The 20,393-nt window shown below is 45.7% G+C and overlaps 1 protein-coding gene and 1 long non-coding RNA gene across 3 annotated transcripts in view; one reads left to right on the top strand and one right to left on the bottom strand.

Moving 5' to 3' along the window:
• Positions 1-20,393, top strand: part of PGS1 (phosphatidylglycerophosphate synthase 1) — a 125,611-nt gene that overhangs the window by 3,591 nt on the left and 101,627 nt on the right. The window lies entirely within an intron of this gene.
• Positions 17,711-20,393, bottom strand: part of LOC309363581 — a 44,422-nt gene continuing 41,739 nt past the window's right edge. For both annotated transcript variants that reach the window (XR_014165432.1, XR_014165433.1), the window contains 2 exons: positions 18,135-18,275; positions 17,711-18,008 (listed from right to left, as the gene is read on the bottom strand). This is a non-coding gene — a long non-coding RNA (uncharacterized lncRNA). The remainder of the gene's footprint in view (positions 18,009-18,134; positions 18,276-20,393) is intronic.

Raw genomic sequence — 20,393 nt, 5'->3', positions numbered from 1 at the left:
GTGTGTTTCCCACTTGTATTGTAGTAGATTGTTCACCCGAGTTTTGTGATAAGGAAGTTGCAATTTCTGAGCAAAGTACATTATTTTTCTTCCGAGAAACATATAGTACAAAGGCTCCTATCTTCTGTAGATAGGAGGGTGTGTATTGAGATTGCACTGGTATCACACACACTGCACCTATTGTGTGTAACTGGTGACAACACAATTTCTCATCTACTCCTTTCCATTAAATTAGTTGCTCAGCCAAACCATGTTGAGAATCATTTTGTTTTATTTTGGCATTTGGAGGCAAGAAGAAAGCATTCTTTCAATTCGGTCTCCTAAGGCACTTTCAGTCATTAGACCATCTGGTGTTAAATTCATGGAGGACAGATCTAGTGACAGCTGTAAGCCACAATAGCTAAATGGAACCTCCTTGATCAGAGGCAGTTTACCTCTGGGTAGCAACTACTGGGGTGGGACAAACAACAGCTGATGACTTCATGCCTTGTTTGTGGGCTTCCCAAAAACATGTGGCTGAAACAGGGTGCTGGGCTAGCAAGGCACACTCTGTCTTCCTGTGGGTGCACATCCCAATGCTCCAGTGCTGAAATGCAGCATAGAAGCGCTTCCTTGTTGCCATCGTTATGGGAGTTTTTTTTTATCTATGGCCATTATGTGCACACTTAGAATTACAGAATCATAGACTTGTAGTGTTGGAAGGGACAATGAGGATCATTTAGTCCTATCCCCTGCAATGCAGGTATCTTTCACCCTTATTCAAATGTACATCCCTCTATCTATCTATCTATCATCTATCTATCTATCTATCTATCTATCTATCTATCTATCTATCTATCTATCATCTATCTATCTAAGCAGCGAACACCTACAGAGTTATATCCCCCAAAGGAAAAGCTCGTGTTATGCTTACATTACAGTATTGTGGGTAGGTGCTTCAAAAATGAATAGACATGTATTGCAGAATGGCTAAACTGGAGTTGAAACACATGTCCAGTGATTGTACAGAGAGGTCCTCAAACAAATTTCCTCTCATAAATGCTCAAGGCTGAAATGTATTCTCCAATCCCTTGGTGCCAGGCTCAAAGGTTTCAGGAACCAGCATAATATTTTAGGTAATACCCCTGTACACAGAGGGAAACATGGATCTTGGCTGTGGGGAAGGGCATTGTTGGATAATGTGTAGAACCTGTGGTCCTCCTGCTGTTGCTGGACTACAACTCCCATAATCCTTGACCACTGACCATATCGGCTGGGTCTGGTAAGAGATGGAGCCCAGCAACATCTGGAGGGCCACGGGTTCCATACACTGATATGTGTGTGTTGCTTATTGACTTGTGGAGCTTGCTTGCAATACCACATAGTTTGTCAAAGGAGTCTTTTGATGAAGAACCTGCTGAAACACCTGAGGAGCAGAGGAACAATCAGTCTCCTTAAAGGTCCTCTTCTGCATCCCATCATTCTGGCCAGAAGCATTAGGGTACTTCCAGACAAAAACACTATTGCAAAAACTGTACTGCTCACACACACACTTTTTTCTGTGTGTGGGTGCAGTGTTCACATGGTATCATCATCAAATGCCTGCACATACTTAAACAACAACAACATTTAATCCAGATTTCTCCTTACCACAGAAAAGCGTTAAGCCATCTATAGGCATATCAGAATTTTCACAACCCAGAGGTGTTCTCTTAAGATTGCAACGCCTTGGAAACTGTAATTGCAATAAAGTACATATGCCAGGACTTTCTCTCTCTCTCTCTCTCTCTCTCTCTCTCTCTCTCTCTCTCTCTCTCTCTCTCTTTCTTTCTTTCTTTCTTTCTTTCTTTCTTTCTTTCTTTCTTTGCAACACCTGTGCAACACCCCTTTTGTTAGAACAGTCGTATAGTAGTATGGCTAAATATCAGTCTTAAGGAAGACCTCTTTTTTAAAAAAAACAATGAAAAGGAAATGAATGTTCTCTCCTCCTTCAAAGTTTCCATTTTGTCCATAGTGAAATTAAATAGCTAGAGGCTGTTATTCCTGTGGCACTTCCTGTGGGGATTTTCATTTTAATCTGTGTTTGCACAGATACAGAAGTACCTGCAGGCTCATCCTGAACAGGAAAAGGTAGCGGAGGGTGGCAGAGGGCCTAGGAAGCATTGTGTGAAAACATTTCCTCAAGGATTGCCCACCTGTATAAGTATGAAGCACTGGAATGACTAAGACCAGATAATGGGATGGAGGATAGTGTCCCAATTGTGCCTACAGGGAAAAAATGGATCCGAATGACCGACTTGCAACCAGTGCCACCTGTCTGAAAGCATCCGTAGTCCCTGATCCATGGAGCATGTAATGGTTTGTTCTCTGAGGTGCGTCTCCCCAGAGTTACACCTAGCAGATGGGGTGTATTATCAGTGTGTGCATGTATGTGTAACCTAAGCTTCGTGGAAGAAGCCTTGCAGAAGCAATGATGGCCAGGAAACCTCGCTGCTGTGCTTGGCTGCAATCGGTTACAACATCGCACACCTCTGCCTGTGAACCAGAGGCAGTTCCTGGAACTGAGGCTTGGCAACACCAAAGTGAATCTTACATATAGCTTCAATTATTGATTAGGAGGAAGGCCTGCCCCCTCCCCAACACGCAGCGGGGGCACGCCAGGCACATAGCTTCTCCGGGATGTATTTATCACAGAAGGGAATGCTAAATCAATAAAGCAGAGCTTTGAAAAACAGCGGAGGCGCTCCACTGCCTTGCTGGAGGCTGAATCTCTTCTGTGCGTGTTGGGATTCTGGAGCAGGGAAATCCCTTGAGGAGTAACCCCACGCTCACCTCTCAGCTCTTCTGAAGCAGCAGGACAGAGCACAAGGTCCCAGAGCAGGCAAGGGGCAATAGAAATTAATCTTGGAGGCTCATGCAGCTTTGGTGAAGCTTCAAATTATTCATGGCTCAGACCTGAAGCTCCAAACATGCACCCAGAACAGGCCTGCTGGTTTCAGAGTCAGACCCAGCTGTGCACCACCCCACTCCCCAAGCTAGGAAAACCACAATCACAAAGACTTGTCAGTTTTACCAGAAATCAGAGACGGGAGAAAGTGAATGAAATGTCACTGGGCCATGCTAGAATAGTCACACCTCGGGTTACAGATGCTTCAGGTTGTATGTTTTGTGGGTTGCGCACCACGTTGAACCCGGAAGTACCAGAATCGATTACTTCTGGGTTTCGGCGCTCGCGCATGCACAGAAGCACTAAATTGCGCTTTGCACATGCGCAGAAGCACCGAATTGCAACCCGTGTGTGTGCAGACGTAGTGCTGCGGGTTGCAAACGTGCCTCCTGCACGGATCACGTTTGCAACCTGAGCGTCCACTGTAATATCTATGGGACTGTATCTTAATTCTGTTGCAAGACAGAATGAGCTCACACAAAGTTACTGGAAAGAGCTACCGCAAAGCAGGAAAAGCCTCTGTACACACTCCCATTTGTTCCCACTGCGCTCCCACTGATGGCTTGGGAAATGGTGTACACACAACCTTTGCCACAATCCATATCTTGCCTGTATTTATCTTGTTTCTCATGAAACACACCGTTTTGATGTGTTTTCTCGCAAACCAGCTACGCTGTGAAATGAGAAAAATAATGACCAAGCTTTGTTTGAAGCTGATAATTCACAAAAATTGAAACAAGAAAGATTCTCTCATGATTTTTCTCCCCTTTTAATGCACTTCTGATTTCGGCCAAAGTTGTTTTTTTTTTTTATCACAGCCAAATCAGCCTATGACTTAAAACCCACTAACAGACGCAGCTCACATAGGATGTGCACATGTAGTGGATTGAAGCAATAAAATGGACTATCTATTGGGGACACCATTATCCACCACTCTTCCCTTGGTTTAGAATTTCCTGAAAGGAAGAAACTAGAAAATCAAATGAAAAACGTCCTTGCAATTTGCTTTCCCACTAATGGTGGGGAGGGGAGAGAGAGCTTTTCTTGCAAATAGTAGACACCAGCTTGGAGTAGTCCAGCACATTCTGTAGCCCTGGGGTTCCTCCCTTTCACTCCTACCTCACTTACTGGCATGTGGGGGGAAATCCAGCCTCAGAGCCCAGCAAATTCTGCCTTCATGTTCTCTCTGCAATCTTTTTTAGCCTCTATTTATTGTCACACATATACGGATCCCACCACAAGTTAACTGGCTTAAGACACAGCTCCTTCCTTCATCACAAACTGCGGTGAGGGTATGTATAAATCTCAGACTCCACCTAGGTTTACATCCTTTCTTGTGGGCTGAGCGTTGCCAGCAAAACACTTGCACTGTACTAGTATTGAAATGAGTGGCTCATTTGAACTACTACCAGTCATAGAATCATAGAATTGTAGAGTTGGAAGGGATCCCAAGGGTAATCTAGTCCAGCTCTCTGCAATGCAGGAATCTCAGCAAAAGCATTCGCGGCAGATGGCCATCCAAACTCTGCTTAAAAACCTCCAAGGGAGGAGAGTCCACAACCTCCAGAGGGAGACTGTTCTACAGTCGAACAGCTCTTACTGTCACAAAGTTCTTCCTGTTTAATCAGAATCTCCTTTCTTGTAACTTGAAGCCATTGGTTCAAACCCTACCCTACAGAGCAGAAGAAAACATTCTTCAGCCCCCTCTCCCACCACAACCTATTTACTGAGCATTCATCCTGATTGCCTTGCACAATGCTTATCCAGAAGTTAGATTTATCCCGTCTTTCTTAAGTATTTGTTCAGATTTGTTTGTCATACGACGATGAGCATTCATCCTGGTTTTCCTGCAGTGTTCACATATCTCCCTGTTAATAATTTGTTCATCTCACACTTTTCAGTTCATTTCCCTTTCTTCCCAGCCGCAAAAAGTTGGGTTTGTTGTGCTTGGACAGCACAGCCCTTTCATTCAATTTAAATGCGCAAGCCCAAAGTTCCTGTGTGTGCCTGGAATCCCTCTGACAAAATACCTAAGTCTTTCCCAAATTGCCTCTAGCACAGCAGTAGGCAGTTGCTATGCACTTACAAGTTGTGCAGTAACTAATGGTTAGAAAGGCAAACAAAAAACCCCACTCTATTTTGCCTATTGTTTTCTCTCTCCCTGCAGCAGGTCAAGCAGCACTAGGCCTATTTCTCTTATCCTCTAGCAAGGTGTGAAGTGCTGTGTATTAAGGAGGAGGACTCTGGAGACCTCAGAATCTCTCTTCAGACAGTCAACTTGAATGTTGAGTTTCTGGTCCTGTGGGAGGTTGATAGCCACCTATCAGGGTGGCTTCACAAAGCAGTCTTGGGAAATTAAGGACAAACATCCCCTGCTTTTCTCAAAAAAAATATGTAAATTTGGCTGGTGGGAGGAAATATTTAACTCTTCCTGTTCTCATTGATTATTATTTTAAAAAATGTTTATATACCACCTTTTCCTCCAAGGAGCTCAAGAACGGGCACACACTCTTCCTCTCCCCACTTTATCTTGACAACAACCCTGTGAGGTAGGTTTGGCCAAGAGACAGTGACTGGCCCAAGGTCACCCACTGAGCTTCATGACTGAGTAGGGATTTGAACCCTGATCTCCCAGGTTCCATCCACCTCTCTACTGTAACTGTTACACCACACTGGCTCTCTCTCCTGGGTCATTTCTCCCTCTGTATCTTCCTTTTAATTTGCTGGGTTCTTTTGGTTGTTGTTGTCACTCTCCCTCCCCTCTTAAGTCCCAAGACTGGGAGAAGTCCACTGCAGAGCAAAAACGGCTGAGAGATGGGGTAGTATGTGTGCATGGAAGGGGTTACACGCTCCTCCCACCTGTCACTTATTTCCTATTAGACGCGGGTGGCGCTGTGGGTTAAACCACAGAGCCTAGGGCTTGCCGATCAGAAGGTCGGAGGTTCGAATCCCTGCGACGGGGTGAGCTGCCGTTGCTCACTCCTGCCCACCTAGCAGTTCGAAAGCATGAAGTGCAAGTAGATAAATAGGTACCGCTCCGGTGGGAAGGTAAACGGTGTTTCCGTGTGCTGCTCTGGTTTGCCAGAAGCGGCTTAGTCATGCTGGCCACATGACCCGGAAGCTGTACGCTGGCTCCCTCGGCCAATAAAGCGAGATGAGCGCTGCAACCCCAGAGTCGGTCACAACTGGACCTGATGGTCAGGGGTCCCTTTACCTTTACCCTGCGGGTGGCACTGTGGGCTAAACCACAGAGCCTAGGACTTGCCAATCAGAAGGTCGGCAGTTTGAATCCCCACCACGGAGTGAGCTCCCGTTGCTTGGTCCCTGCTCCTGCCAACCTAGCAGTTTGAAAGCATGTCAAAGTGCAAGTAGATAAATAGGTACCGCTCCAGCGGGAAGGTAAATGGCATGGTCAGGGGTCCCTTTACCTTTACCCTGCATTGATACAAATCTTCAGTCATGCATATGTGTTTAATTCATATTTGTATGGGGGGGGGAGTGTAGTTTCACTATAAGTCCCCCTTTTCACATTTGGCTGTAGGAGAGTGCATGACTCATTGCTGGATAGCAACGGACCTGGCTTTTTCTTAATGTTGTATATTAGGAACTGAATGATTTACCAGATGCACTCTGCACGAGAAATTGGGGGCAAGGTGGACTTCTCCTTGTCCTCCAGTCCTGGAACATTTGGCACTGATGTATCTTGATGCTTCTTATACTCTGTTTGTGACTCACAATGATTCAGTTTTATTATAGGCTAAAATCCTTTCTTTTGCAAGCCGGCAGATAACTCATGAAAGAGGTACAAATCTTTGTGAAATGGATCTTGATTGGTTATGCACAGACTTCTTCTGTGCCTTTGTTGGGAGCTTTGCTTCTTTCCATATTGTCACGAACTGGCATGAGAGCAGGCTGGGGATGGAGAAGGAGAGGTTGGTGTAGGAAGTATTCATGGGACAATGGAGGGTGGTGAGGGGATCGAGGTCAATACACAGGAACCAGAGCAGCAGGACCCATGCTTTAGGACAGGGGTCAGCAAACTTTTTCAGCAGGGGGCCAGTCCATTGTTCCTCAGACCTTGTGGGGGGCCAGGCTATATTTTTTTTGGGGTGGGGAGAACGAATTCCTATGCCCCACAAATAACCCAGAGATGCATTGTAAATAAAAGCACACATTCTACTCATGTAAAAACACGCTGATTCCTGGACTGTCTGCGGGCCAGATTGAGAAGGCGATTGGGCCGGATCCAGTCCTCGGGCCTTAGTTTGCGTACCCATGCTCTAGGAGGCTGAGGCTGTTTTCTTATGAGTGAACATACTGCCTAGTAAATGCTACTACTCTTCTATCCCAACTTGAGTTCTTCCCATCTTCCCCTTCCCCCGCTACAATCCATCTAATTTATCAGAATACACACTGAGAGACATATTTTGCATAGATTAAGAAAAATATATACAGTACTGGTATATAAATCCAGCCTACGATCATGGGATTAAGAAACGTGTCTCTGGGAAAATATGGAGGAATGCATGATAGCAATGAAACAAACATGAAATGAAATGATGTGCTAGTTTGGGCACAACCTTAAGACACTGGTTATTCCTCCCTCCTGTAGCAGATGATCTCTTTTACCCTCTGTGGTTTCCTGTCCTGCAAAGATGTTTGACTGCACCCATTTGAATGGGTGGCTCGAGCTCTATCCAGATTCTGGATCTCACCCCAAAAGTGGGTAGAATCAGCGCACCACCTGTTACCCACTCCTCCTCCTTTGCTCCTAAGAGATTGAGCTAATGAGATAGCAGGTTGCACAACCTACTCCTGCAATTTCAGGTTAGTAACGCAACCTGTTAGAATGGTAGCCATTCCAGGTCCACAGTGTGGCTTGGGGTTGTTGTTGTTTAGTTGTTTTGTCATGTCCGACTCTTCGTGACCCCATGGACCAGAGCACGCCAGGCATTCCTGTCTTCCACTGCCTGTTGTCTTTGTCCATGGGGTTTTCTTGGTGTGGCTTGCCGGTTCCTGCTCCAGTGGACTGGGGTACATACATGTAACCTCACAAGCAAGCAGAAGCCACTGCCTGCCTCCCAGAGTTGCCCTCTCTTGGAAATCACACTGATGCAGCCTGGTTCGGGGTGGGGTGGGGGATAGGAGCACTTTAAATCTGAGTAAAGGAGGTTCTGGCAGTTATGATGGAAATGCACAATAAGCTGGGGTGTGCACATCCACAACTGCCCCCAAAGGCCGACCAGCCAATCGGCTCAGCTCTCTGATATCAACTTTGATATTTTATCTGCCCGCAATTTTCCAGCACTGAGGACAGGCATTTGTATGTTACCTATGTGACTGGGAAAATTGGGAAAGTGGGTGAAATCTTCCTGAGATAACGCTGGAATGTGATGCTTTTGCATTTCATCCAAGCCCATCCCTGCTGCGCTTGCATAATGTTGCTTCAGGGAAGGAGTGATCTGCCTCCAAGTATATTTTAGGTGGAGGGGCTTGTCTCTGGAAGCTGTGAAGTGATGCTCAAAGAGTGCCCTTTCCTCCCCTCTGATTAATCACCATAGCCAGATCCTAGCCATCTCGGCTTTCCCATCCCGCCTCTCTGCTTAGACATTGAACATTGCATTTTTCCAAGGCTGGGCAGTTTTCCGTCCTGATGTTTCTGATGAATCTGATCCGCAATAGTATGCCACCGGCTAACCTGTTCATGTGCCATTGCCGTTGCCATGGTGACCCCCTCCCACCTGCCACAACAACTTTTCCAGTAAAACCCCTGCAGAAATCTGGGCTTCCCGACAGACCCGCCCCCTGGCTGCATACTGGATGGTGGTGGTGGGGGAGAGGAAGAGGATTTGTTGTTTGCTGCCTTAACCCTTTGCAGGCTGAGGTAAAGAAATGAGGTGGTTTGATCAGCTTGTGGGTGTTTAGATGATAATCCAGGAATGCCAGCACTGAGCATTCATCTGGTTAAGGGAAGAAATACAGTCCCCTCAGCTGCCTTTGATTCCAGGTTTGGGAAAGCCACCTTCAGGCCTCTCAGGCCTGTTTCAATCGGTTCCATTTTCCTGGCTCACCACCCACAGTTTTCTGGTTTGCAAAAATTAAGAACGGTGCAGATGAGTGTAAATGCAAATATAAAAGTTTAGGTAAATTGGTAAACATCCAGTGTGGTTGTTGACTTCTCGGGAACAAAACAAACAAACTGCATTCTGCAGAGAACATTTCCCCAGTAAAAAGAAATGAATAGCAAGTGTTTCAGGAGACAATACCTCCTTCAATAATTTTCTTTCCAGTTCAAAGGCCTGGTGGACAATGGGCCTTCACCAATCACACCGCCATTATAAAGTTTCAGGGTTAGGAGGATGAGGTGATTTCTGTCTTTACTACAGCAGCCCAGTTCTGTATCGTAGCTAATAGTCTTAGATATGCCAAACCATATCTAAATTTAGCAAGAGGAATGATGTACAAGTGACAAATAAGGCTGCTTGTGGTAGGGGAAAGCTTTTGATCCAGTTGTATACACTACAATATTTCCCTTGAAGGAAACCAGTACACCAAGTGAATGGGGATGTTGTGGTGGGAGGAACGGTGCCAAAAGACGGAAGCATCTCCAGCTGCTATTGACGTTCTTTCTCCAAAGCCTGCCTCTTGCTGTGTCTTGTCCGGTCCAAGGGACCAGTCAGAGGCAGGAGGAGGAGCTGAAGTCCCCAAGTGGGATCATGCCCATACGCTTCTGTGTTTACTTCCATGTGGCATCAGCAGTTGACGCAACCTGCCAGCCTCTGAAAAATTGATATTCTTGTTTGGTATGGATTTGCCAAGTACAGATGTCAAAAGGCTGGTGCTGTGTCAGGGAAGTCACTATACGTTATGTGACAAGGATGTAAATCTAGGCAGGTAGCTTGGTTCAGCATTAAGAGAAGGGGTTGACAGTCCCCAGCTCTGTTTTGGGAAAGAGGAGTAGTATGTTGGTAGAAAAAGAGGGGGAGGATTTCTGGAGGGAACTATTGGCAGTGTCCATGGACCACTGGTACCAAACTATGTGGGAAACCATCCTAGTAGAAAAACTATCATGGGGACAAACTAAAGAGGATGCTTTCACCCCAGTCTGGATCCCCTTTATTACATATGCAGGCCAACAAGACAATAACCACTCCCTGCCCCCCGCCAACATATAAATCAATATGGCTAACTTAACCCAGCAATAACAACACCTCTCTCACACACAATCAAAACACACTGCAACAAATCAACCACAACCAACCATGTCCTGGGCCCTCTGATCTCTCACTGCACAAGCAAAAATAAGACACCTATCCACACTGACAAAAAAAACTCCACTCATACTCTGTAAAGAACAATAGTTTACTGCAGGGGTCAGCAAACCTTTTCAGCACGGGGCCGGTCCACTGTCCCTCAGACCTTGTGGGGGGCTGGACTATTTTTTTTTGGGGGGGTGAACGAATTTCTATACCCCACAAATAACTCAGAGATGCATTTTAAATAAAAGCACACATTCTACTCATGTAAAAACACGCTGATTCCCGGACCGTCCGCGGGCTGGATTTAGAAGGCGATTGGGCTGGATCCGGCCCTCGGGCCTTAGTTTGCCTACCCATGGTTTACTGCCTCCTTCCCCTCCTTTTCCATACCCTTTCTTTATTTTCTTCCCCTCTCTCTTCCTGCTTCTCTTTCCCCCGCAACCCTACATTGCCTACAACAAAAATGTCTCAAACTGACCATAACTGACCTGCATGAAAGATTCTGTGATTTGAAAACAGAGGGGGGAAATACAGGGGGAGGATTTGGTAGGCAGGGTTGCCCTGGGATCTGTCACAGTGAGCTATTCCAGTGCATTTGCTCCAGAGAGACCGCTTTCCAAAGCAAGCAAAAAAAAGAGCCATAGTCTTCTAAAACCCAGGCCACCCCCCCACCCCATGCTCTGGACTCCTACCTTCTCTTGTGCAATGTCCCTACAGTGCAACATCCCTGCCTTCCTCTTCCACCTAGAGCCAATGATGGTCAGAGATGTAAAGTGCTTTAATTGTTTTCTCTGCGGCCCTGGGATGAATAATTGAGAGGCCTTTGAGGAGAATTAATTAAAGCTGTTATTGACAGTAAATGGCTTTTCCTAAGATGATGGAATAAATTACAGAGCTTGTGGGGGAGGAAGAGAAGCTCTATTATGTAAGCCGCTCAGGCCCATGAAATGGGAGTGGGATGGCCTAGCACACACAGGGCCTTTAAGGAAGGACAATTGCTTCCTGCTGCTTGTGTGCTGGTCAGCCCCAGAATGCAAAAGAAATGCCTCATAGTGAGAACAGCAGTGACAACTTGGGACACTTGAGTGTTCAGCTAGGAACAGTTGTTGCAAAATGAAATATACTCGGAGTCGAGAGTGGATTTCATGCTGTATTCAGCTCATAGTGATGAGGAGGAATGGAAGTTCCCCCAGAATGTTTGCCTTATATACATTATTTACACAATGGGCCCCACGTGATTGGCTAATTCCGTGATTCTCCTGTAGGCCAATCAGGTTGCAGATTCCCTTCCACCTGGAGCTGGATTGGGTGGCTCCTGTAGACCAATCAGATTGCTGTATTCTGGATCCTATTGTTCTAGGTCCAATCAGACTGCTGCATTCTGAATCCTATTGTTCTAGGACCAATCAGACTTCTGCATTCTGAATCCTATTGTTCTAGGACCAATCAGACTTCTGCCTTTTGGATCCTATTCAACTCAGTACATAACACAAAACTAGCCAGAAAATGTAAGGGATGGGGCAGTACAAAAGAACCACACAGCTTTTGGGTCCCGTTCACTCCAGAGACCTTTAGACATTGAGGCAATGTCCTTGAAAGCAATGTGTTTATTTCTTCACTGAAACTAAGTGCTGCAAAACACGGTAAGTCACCGGGCAATCTCACTGGGTGCAAAACATCTCTTTGGTTCACTAATCTTTTGGTCTATCAGTGTTTCTATTTTGCCACTTTGGGCATGATGTGAATTGCTCTCTTCGAGTCCCTGCCTGGGTTATCTGTTGTGGGTGTCCGGGGCATTTGGTCTACACAATTTTCAAGGCCTTTTTGTGGTAGTGGCCCAAAGGGCCGCAATAAATGTGATAATGTGTACCCCTGTAAATCCTTGAGTGTGCTTCTAATATAGAAGTTATGGTAGCCTGTTACTTTTTGAAACTGATGTTTTTGCAAGTTGCCGCCCCCCATTGGGGCAGAAGTACAGCTAATATGTGAATCACAAATATATAGCTCAGAGCTAGAACATAAGTTGCTACATGGTACAAATGGCAACATGTAACACAGGTTCCCAACATGCACACTAACACAATGTAACAGTTACAGATAGGTAGCCTGTTGGTCTGCCATAGTCAAAACAAAAAAATTCCTTTGTTTTGACAATGTAACAGAACACGGTGGGAATTAGAACTTAATCAGCAGAAATTGCTAGTGCTTATTGCGTATGTGTATTAAACATGAAATGAGGTAATGATATATATGATGGGTGAAAATAGAAATGCTTTCTTTGAAACTTTATAATACCACTGCCTCAACCACTGGATGGGGTTGCATTTTTGCGGAACGATCCGACTGTAACCTATTGGTTTGCAACAAACAACATTGGACTCCTAACTCCTCACGTTTCTGAGTTTTATTGGCATAAACTCAGGAGATAAGCCATTTTGGCTCACAACATTTCCAGTTCTGTAGTTTTATGCATTGTTGTAGGCCAACTGACATGCTGGTGATGATTTATAAACCTCCTGGCATAAATAAACTACAAACTGATCCTTTCCTTATAGAACAGGAGCTTCTGGAGTATAATGCACCATCTCTGTCAACTCCCTGTTTCTTGATAGTTCACTAAGAACTTGAGGTTTGGAACTGATATTGGCAATCATTTCACTTTTATACTCTCTAAAAGTAGACATGTGTTTCTGTGTGAGTCCATGTTCTGGAGATGCTTCCTGACTGGCAGGAAGCACGCCCATAAGTATAACTCATAGAGAGGCACAACAGGCAATCTCTTCTTGATGCAGAAAATTCCGCTGCATCCCTTCATCAGGTAAGATTGCTACAGTCAATCCTATTCAGAGTATAGAGGGGGCAGAATTATTTTTCTCAAAGGGAAGAGAACTGGAAATTTGTGTGGTCCGTGAAAAATTCTAAGGCAGTGACTACAGACTGAGCAGGTAACACTGTGGGAGTATGGAAACGTGTGTTAAAAAGTATTATGCACTTTAGCTGAGGAAGTCTTCGATATTAGGTAGCTCAAATAGCCAAGTAGCTAGTCTTAGAAGCTGATGGGAATTGTTTTCTGAGGTAAAGTCTAATACTGGGCTACCCCCCCCCCACACACACCAGCAGTTCTTGAGCTACTGTTATGCTCATTTCTTTCCCACACAACAACAGAAAATGGGGTTTTTCTCCTGTTCCACAGGTTTGCTTCTCAGTAGAGTACAACAGACAGCGCTTGTTACAGAGCCTTGAGGCCTGGTACTTCTTGCCAGTGGTCTGACTGTTCCATGAAAGCAGCTTTTCTGAGAAACAAACATGAGAGCTTCTCAAGGAGCATTATTACAGCATGGTCACATCCCCCTCCCCTTCACTCCTTACGCCCCTGTTCTTGGCTTTTGCTAGATAACAAAAGCCTTTAAATGCTTTGTGCTACTCAGTGATACCAGAGGTCTTCAACTGGTTTAATTGGAAATAATGTCACTGAAGAAACCTATACAGTGGTACCTTGGGTTAAGAACTTAATTCGCTCCGGAGGTCCGTTCTTAACCTGAAACTGTTCTTAACCTGAAGCACCACTTTAGCTAATGGGGCCTCCTGCTGCTGCCGCGCCGCCGGAGCACGATTTCTGTTCTCATCCTAAAGCAAAGTTCTTAACCTGAGGTACTATTTCTGGGTTAGTGGAGTCTGTAACCTGAAGCGTATGTAACCTGAAGCATATGTAACCTGAGGTACCACTGTATACTGCTCTATATACTCTCAGCACCTTAGCAACAAACTAAAAAATCAAAGCGGTTTTGAAAATTTTAAATCGACATTTTGCATGCCATGGTCCATTTAGTTCTCAGTTCGCTCAGAGTTGTCATGGAAGGAACTGAACTTCTGCATCTTCTGATCTAGTCAGGACAGGGACTGTGTGCACATTGAAAGCACATTACATCCCTCAGGGAATCCTGGGAACCAGAGCTCACCCCTCACGGAGCAACAATTCCCGGTACCCTTAGGAAACTACAGTTCCCAAGGTTCTCTGCAGGAGTGGGGTGGGGAGTCTTGTGCTTTGTATGTTCGCCGTGTACACAGATAACTGTTTTCTTAGGAAGCTTCAGGCTTGAGATGGGCCTGCCCCTTCCACACAGCAGCCATCCCTGTAGGAAAGACGCAAGGAGCCCAGATTGTCCCCCGATCTTCTCGTCCCACTTCAACGTCTCACCGGCCTCAGAAGCTTCTCCCATTCTCCCCGGTGCTGTTCGGAGGCCCAGGCTTGGAATGTGAGGGGAACGGCCACACATCTCTACCGAGCCCAGACAAGGATTTCCTTTCTTGCTGGCCAGGCTGTTTGTCTTGTTCTTTTGCCAGCCATTAATGAGCTCTGACAGGCCCAGCCATCGGTTTCCTATAAATCAGCCCGGTGTTAATGGGTAGGGAGCACAGCCTACAAAGCCCCTTGCTGGTAATTGCTTTGAAAATGAAGCAGCTGAGTCAGGAGGCTGAACCCCTGAGAGAAAACACCCATGGAAAGGGGTTTTCTGTTCTATGGGGGCCACCTGAGTATGGGGGAGTGTGGGTCCTGTGGAGGCAACAGACAAAGAAGGGTGGGGGAGCGAGTGCGATTCTTACCCCCACAAAGCTCCTTGCGCCATTTCTGCTTTTTAGCTTTCATTGAGTGCCAGCAGGGCGCATGGTGCGCAGTGATGCTGTGAAAAAAAAGGGAGGGCATTTCTCTGGAATGTGGTAGTTGAGAGTTCCGCTCTCGCACCTCACAGGCGAAGTTGTAATCCTACAGTAAGCCTGGCCTAGGCCAAGCATTTAGGCTCCGAAAGCCAAACAAAAGCTGCGGGAGAGCAGCTGGCAGCAGCCACGGCTACATTAAATCCACATCATCCCCAAGGCAAGTCACCACGAGTTGATCCCGCGAGGCCAATCCTCGGAGCCAGCATCTGGTAAAGAGGAGGGGGAGCTGTCTTTTCCTGGAAATGGGTCTACAGGGATCATGCCAAACCTCCTAGATTCCAGTAAGGGCAAATAAGTGAAGTGACTTTTTTTTCCTTTCCGAAAGGCGACATGCTTCAAATCCATCTCAACTACACGTTCACATCAGCCCCATTTTGAGCACATTCCTCTTCCACCATCCTTTACTTTAGCCTAGTCTCTCTTTAGCCTAGTCTCTCTGTCAAGAGATAGTTACAGGTAGGTGGCCGCGTTGGTCTGCCGTAGTTGAAACAAAATTTAAAAAAATCCTTCCAGTAGCACCTTTGAGACCAGCTAAGTTTGTTATTGGTATGAGCTTTTGTGTGCATGCACACTTCTTCAGATACACTGAAAGAGAAGTCACCAGGCCCTCATATATAGTGAGAGGGTGGGGAGGGGGTATAACTCAGAAGGGTGGTGGGAATGGGTGATTGGCTGATAGGTGTGGTAAACCTGTTGATGACTGTTAACAACTGCAATTGGTCTTACAGGAAAAAGCAAGGGGTGAGATGGCTAAAAATAGCTTTATCATGTATAATGAGATCAGAATCCAATGTCTCTATTCAGAGCAGGTCTCTCCGTGGTTTTAACTTACTTTTAACTTGCAATTGATCTTACTTTTACTTTTTAACTTACTTTTAACTTGCAATTGGTCTTACAGGAAAAAGCAAGTTAAAAGTAAGTTAAAACCATGGAGAGACCTTTTGTCAAGAGATAGTGTAGGTCACAACAGGCAGCGTTGTGATCTTATGGCGTTCAAACCAGCAATCTCTGGATCTAGTGCCCTGATGATGGTGAGGTAATCAAGACTGTGCAGTGAGGGGAAAATAAAGAGTGCTGCACTTGGATCCCTAGGATGGATCCTCTTCTTTCCAATCCAGATAGCTCCCATGGTTATCCCTGCACTGTGCTTAAACATTCCCAGGCCAGGCTTTTCTTCTTGCCCAAGGAATTTACTTAGCATCATAGAATTGTAGAGTTGGAAGAGACCACAAGGGTTATCTAAGTGACCCCCTGCAATGCAGGAGTCTTTTGCCCAATTTGGGGCTCGAAACCACAACCCTTATATTAAGAGTTTCGTGCTGTGTTGACTGACACAGTTCACTTGCCTGGTATATTCCCAGCTCCCTTGGATGAGCTTTCTGGCTCCTCCTGGCTTTTGCTGTCATTTTTTCCATGGTACTGATCACCATTTCAAGGCTGCATTCCCAGTTCCACAGCTCAGTTTCTTCAATTCCTCTTCCTTCCACCTCGGCTGTCCCGCAGCTCTGCCCTAGCTCAGCTCTCTCTCCTTTTGGAACTGACATCTCCATTCCTCTGACAGCAGGAGATGCTTCCCTACAGAGAGCTGCTGGCATTGTCTGATTGTTTATTTTGGTTATTAAAACATTAATATCCCTCTGTCTCATTAAAAACATATCAGAGAGGTTTACAACCATTTAAAAACATGAAACAATAAAATAATAAAAAGTTAAAAGCAAGTTAAAAGCAAAAAGAAAGTAAAAACAAACATGAATAGACAGTTTTAATTGACTGCATAGTTTTGGCGGAACAGAATAGTTCAGCAGACAATTAAAAGTTGGCACAGAAGGCACTTCCTGCATTGTTGCTCTTCCTCTACCAGTGAGGTCCAGTTTGTCTTCTGAGGACTCCATGCTACCAGCTCAAGACGAGGCAGCACACAACATACCGTATTTTTCGCTCCATAGGGTGTACCTGACCATAGGGCGCACCTAGTTTTCAGAGGGGGAAATCAAGGAAAAAAATATGATTCCCCCCCTCCCCCGCTCTGGGAGCAGCGGATAGGCTGCAGGCAGCCTGTGCGCTTCTCACAGACCTTCTCCTTCTTTTACGGGAGGTGGGGGAATTCCCCCATCTCCCGCAAAAGCCCGCAGAAGCCGCACACTCTTTAAAGGGTGCGTGGCTCCTGTGGGCTTTTCTGTGAGGTGGAAGAAGGGCCTGATGCGGCCAGTCAGTCCCTTCTCCATCCTGGGGAAAAGCCCGCAAGAGCCGCACGGAGCTTGTGTGCGGCTCTTGGGGGCTTTCCCCGCCTGCCTCCCCCCTGCATTCGCTCCATAGGACGCACACGCATTTTCTCTTGCTTTTTAGGAGGGAAAAAGTGTGTCCTATAGAGCGAAAAATACGGTAGTTGGATTCAACATAGAATTAAGATGATCTTCAGCACACTGATTTCTCCTTCAATGGAATGTTTCCTCACTCTGCTCCCACTGTGCTCACAATCTGTTCTGGGTGATGCAAGGTATGTGAGAGATGAGGAAGGGGGAAATCCTGTTACACTAATGTTAATCCTTGCACTAGAGCAATAATTTAGTTGAATATAGCCCAAACCATTTAAAAAACATAAGAAGTACCTGTCAGATCAGGTGAATGGCCCATCTACAGCAACAGTCGATCTTTTAGGTTGTACTAAAGCACATATTCATTTAACTGCAATTGTGAGGTTACTCTCAGGACTTCTCCGGAATTGTTTAGAAATCTTTGAAACCAGCAAATCTTCAGATCAGCTGTTCCCCCGTCTCTTCTTGAAATAATGGTGACAGGAAGACAGTTGTTTTTTAAGGCCAGTTTTTAATGTTGTAAATCTCTTCATTTAAGCACTATTTTGCTTAAATACAGAAAGCATTTTAGTGCTCATTAAAAGACTGATATTAAACAGTTGATAAAACGGTAGCTGCCAGAGAGTTAATATGGAAGGTGTGCCCGATGTGGCTATAGACTTGCTCGCTGGATATGTCACTGCACAGGTCTCAACCACACCTGTAGGAAATAATGGAAAAAGCAATGCCAAGGGAACCTACACCTGCAGAGTTAGTGCCACCGTTCAAAAAAGCTAGATTTTCTGTAGTCTGAAAAGACAAAAGAACCCTGGGGAAAGCGCTGGATAACAACAGCATGCAGATGCTCCATAAAATCAGAATGAACAAAGTATGGCTATTCCAAGTTAAATACCTAGTGTATCTCTGGTGACTCACCACTGATATAGGCCAGGAATGGAGTGCCTGTAGCCCTCCAGATGCTGTTTGCTTCCAGCTCCCATCAGCCCCAGTCAGCATGATGAATGGTCAGGAATTCAGGCAGCTGCAGGCCAGTAACATCTTGAGAATCACAGGTTCCTGGCAAAGGCAAAACAGTTTTGGTTGGGGCTGGGTGTCTTCTCTAATCATGACTGTCAGCAGACTGTCAGATTGTGTGTTTGGTGGCATTGGGGTGGGGGTGGGGGCTGCTGAGAAATATGTGAGAGAAACAAGAATAACCCAAGTGCAAAGCACACTCACAACACCTTCAGACATTTTCCACTCGGCTAAGAAATGTCCTGGCTTGGCTGCAGCATGGTGACCAGGTGTTATTCAAGAAGTGAAAGGTCTGTTGTCTCGCACCTTTAGGATGCAGTTGCTTCTGTTGCAGAAGCAGAACTGACACCTCACAGAGGAAACCCTCAGGGCGTGGGCTCAGGCTTACCGCAGTAGCAGCATTTAGCAACCGTGGAACCCTCTAAGCCACAGCTTGGTGTCATATCTGACCTCGTGCGCGCACAAGGTGCAGACACACAGAGATACACCAGGGCTTCTGGAAGAGAGGCAAACATTGTATAGTTATGAGAGGTTACGTTTTCCTTCCAATTTATATGCAAGCTCACTGCCAGCACTGCCAAGATGGGACAGCCCTTGGAGGAAGAGAGCGGTTCTTACTATTCACTTCCTTTCTGTTTCATGCAGCAACTGTGATCCTTTCATTACAGCGCCTGTAGAAACTCTAGATCAGTAGTGACCAATCTTTCCAGTCAGCGTGCACTAAATAAAGTCCAGAGTATAAGGTGGTGGCACTCTTAAATCAAATATGTTACCTACATTCTCCCCCTGTATATGGTACATTTTCATTTCTGGTCTAGTGAGCTACGGAGCAGGTAGTTCAGCAACGCAGCCAGGAGAGGAAGGTGGCAGGCTCTCTTGTTCCCATTCAGGCTTGTAAATCTCTCGCTGCCTATGCCATCCCTCATCTGCTTCCATCTTCATTTCACAACAGCAGGGGTGAAGGATGGCCAAGAGACCCTGTAGAGCAGGAGCAGCTAACACTTGACTTTTCAGATGTTGTTGGACTATAACTCCCATCATCCCTGACTGCTGGTCCTGCTGGCTGGGGCTGATGGGATTTGGCATCCAACAACATCCAGAGGGTCACAAGTTAGCTACTTCTCAAGCAGAGGGGGAAAGCAGCTGGTGGTGTAGCATATTCTAAACTGCACTTACAGTCTCTATATGTGGGTGGGACCTGATCATTTGGAAATAATCACATGCCCCATTAATCAATTCTGACATAAGGAAAAACAGCTGGCATATTGTTGCATCTCTGCCAACTGTATTTTAGTAGTTCAGTAATTCCATCTTGCTATGTACGCTTGTTGCTTCATGTTTTGTCTGTCCCAAATATGAGCCCAGTGCTGTTCTTCCAATGTGCTTCGTTTGCTGGTACTGTTTTGAAACTCTGAAATAGATCGTGTGGGAGCCAGATATGCTGACATATCAATACCACCATGTGACTTATACAACCTGCTTCCCTGTCCGCACTGATCAGCTCTTCTCTAACTTAACATAAGGCAAATGCAACTTTCCCTCCCAGACAAATGTTGGGCATTTTTCCAGTGTCAGGATAACCTGATTGCAGGCTACTTTCCAAATTGTAGGTTCATAATAACGTCCTTGCATTTTTCCTCTGCTCAGGTGAATGCCGACCACTCTACACACACACACACACACACACACACACACACACACGTGCAATGCCTTGTGGTTGTTTACATGGATTATAATTCAGAGATGTCTAATCTCTGCAACTCTGTTATCCAAAGAGCAGACAGGCGCCTGTTCGTGTATTTTTCCAGGCAAACTGGCTGTCTCATGAATGTTTAAACTCTATAATAAAGTTGCAGAGATCAGGTTTCCACATGTCAAGGCTCCTGCGTGAAGGGAAGAAGGAGCAGGCCAGTTTAAAAAACAAGGCTCTAGGATCCTCCACGTGGCTCTCATCCTCCCTTTTACTATGTTGTCCCTGGGCTCAGTGGGAAAAGGAGTACTGCTACCTGCACTTCCATTGATCGCTTTCAAAATAGCATTCAAGAAGGCTCACGATCTTTTATTTGCCACGAAGGTTGCATTGTGGCCAAGATTGAGGGTATGTGCATCAACAGGCCACTAGGTGGAGACGAGAGTTTAAGTTACCGTTAAGTGGAAAGA

The sequence above is a fragment of the Podarcis melisellensis genome (genome assembly GCF_964234715.1).
Source record: "Podarcis melisellensis genome assembly, chromosome: 2".
NCBI lineage: Eukaryota > Metazoa > Chordata > Lepidosauria > Squamata > Lacertidae > Podarcis > Podarcis melisellensis.
Note: the sequence above shows the minus strand (reverse complement) of the source record. Positions and strands in the feature narration are given on the sequence as shown.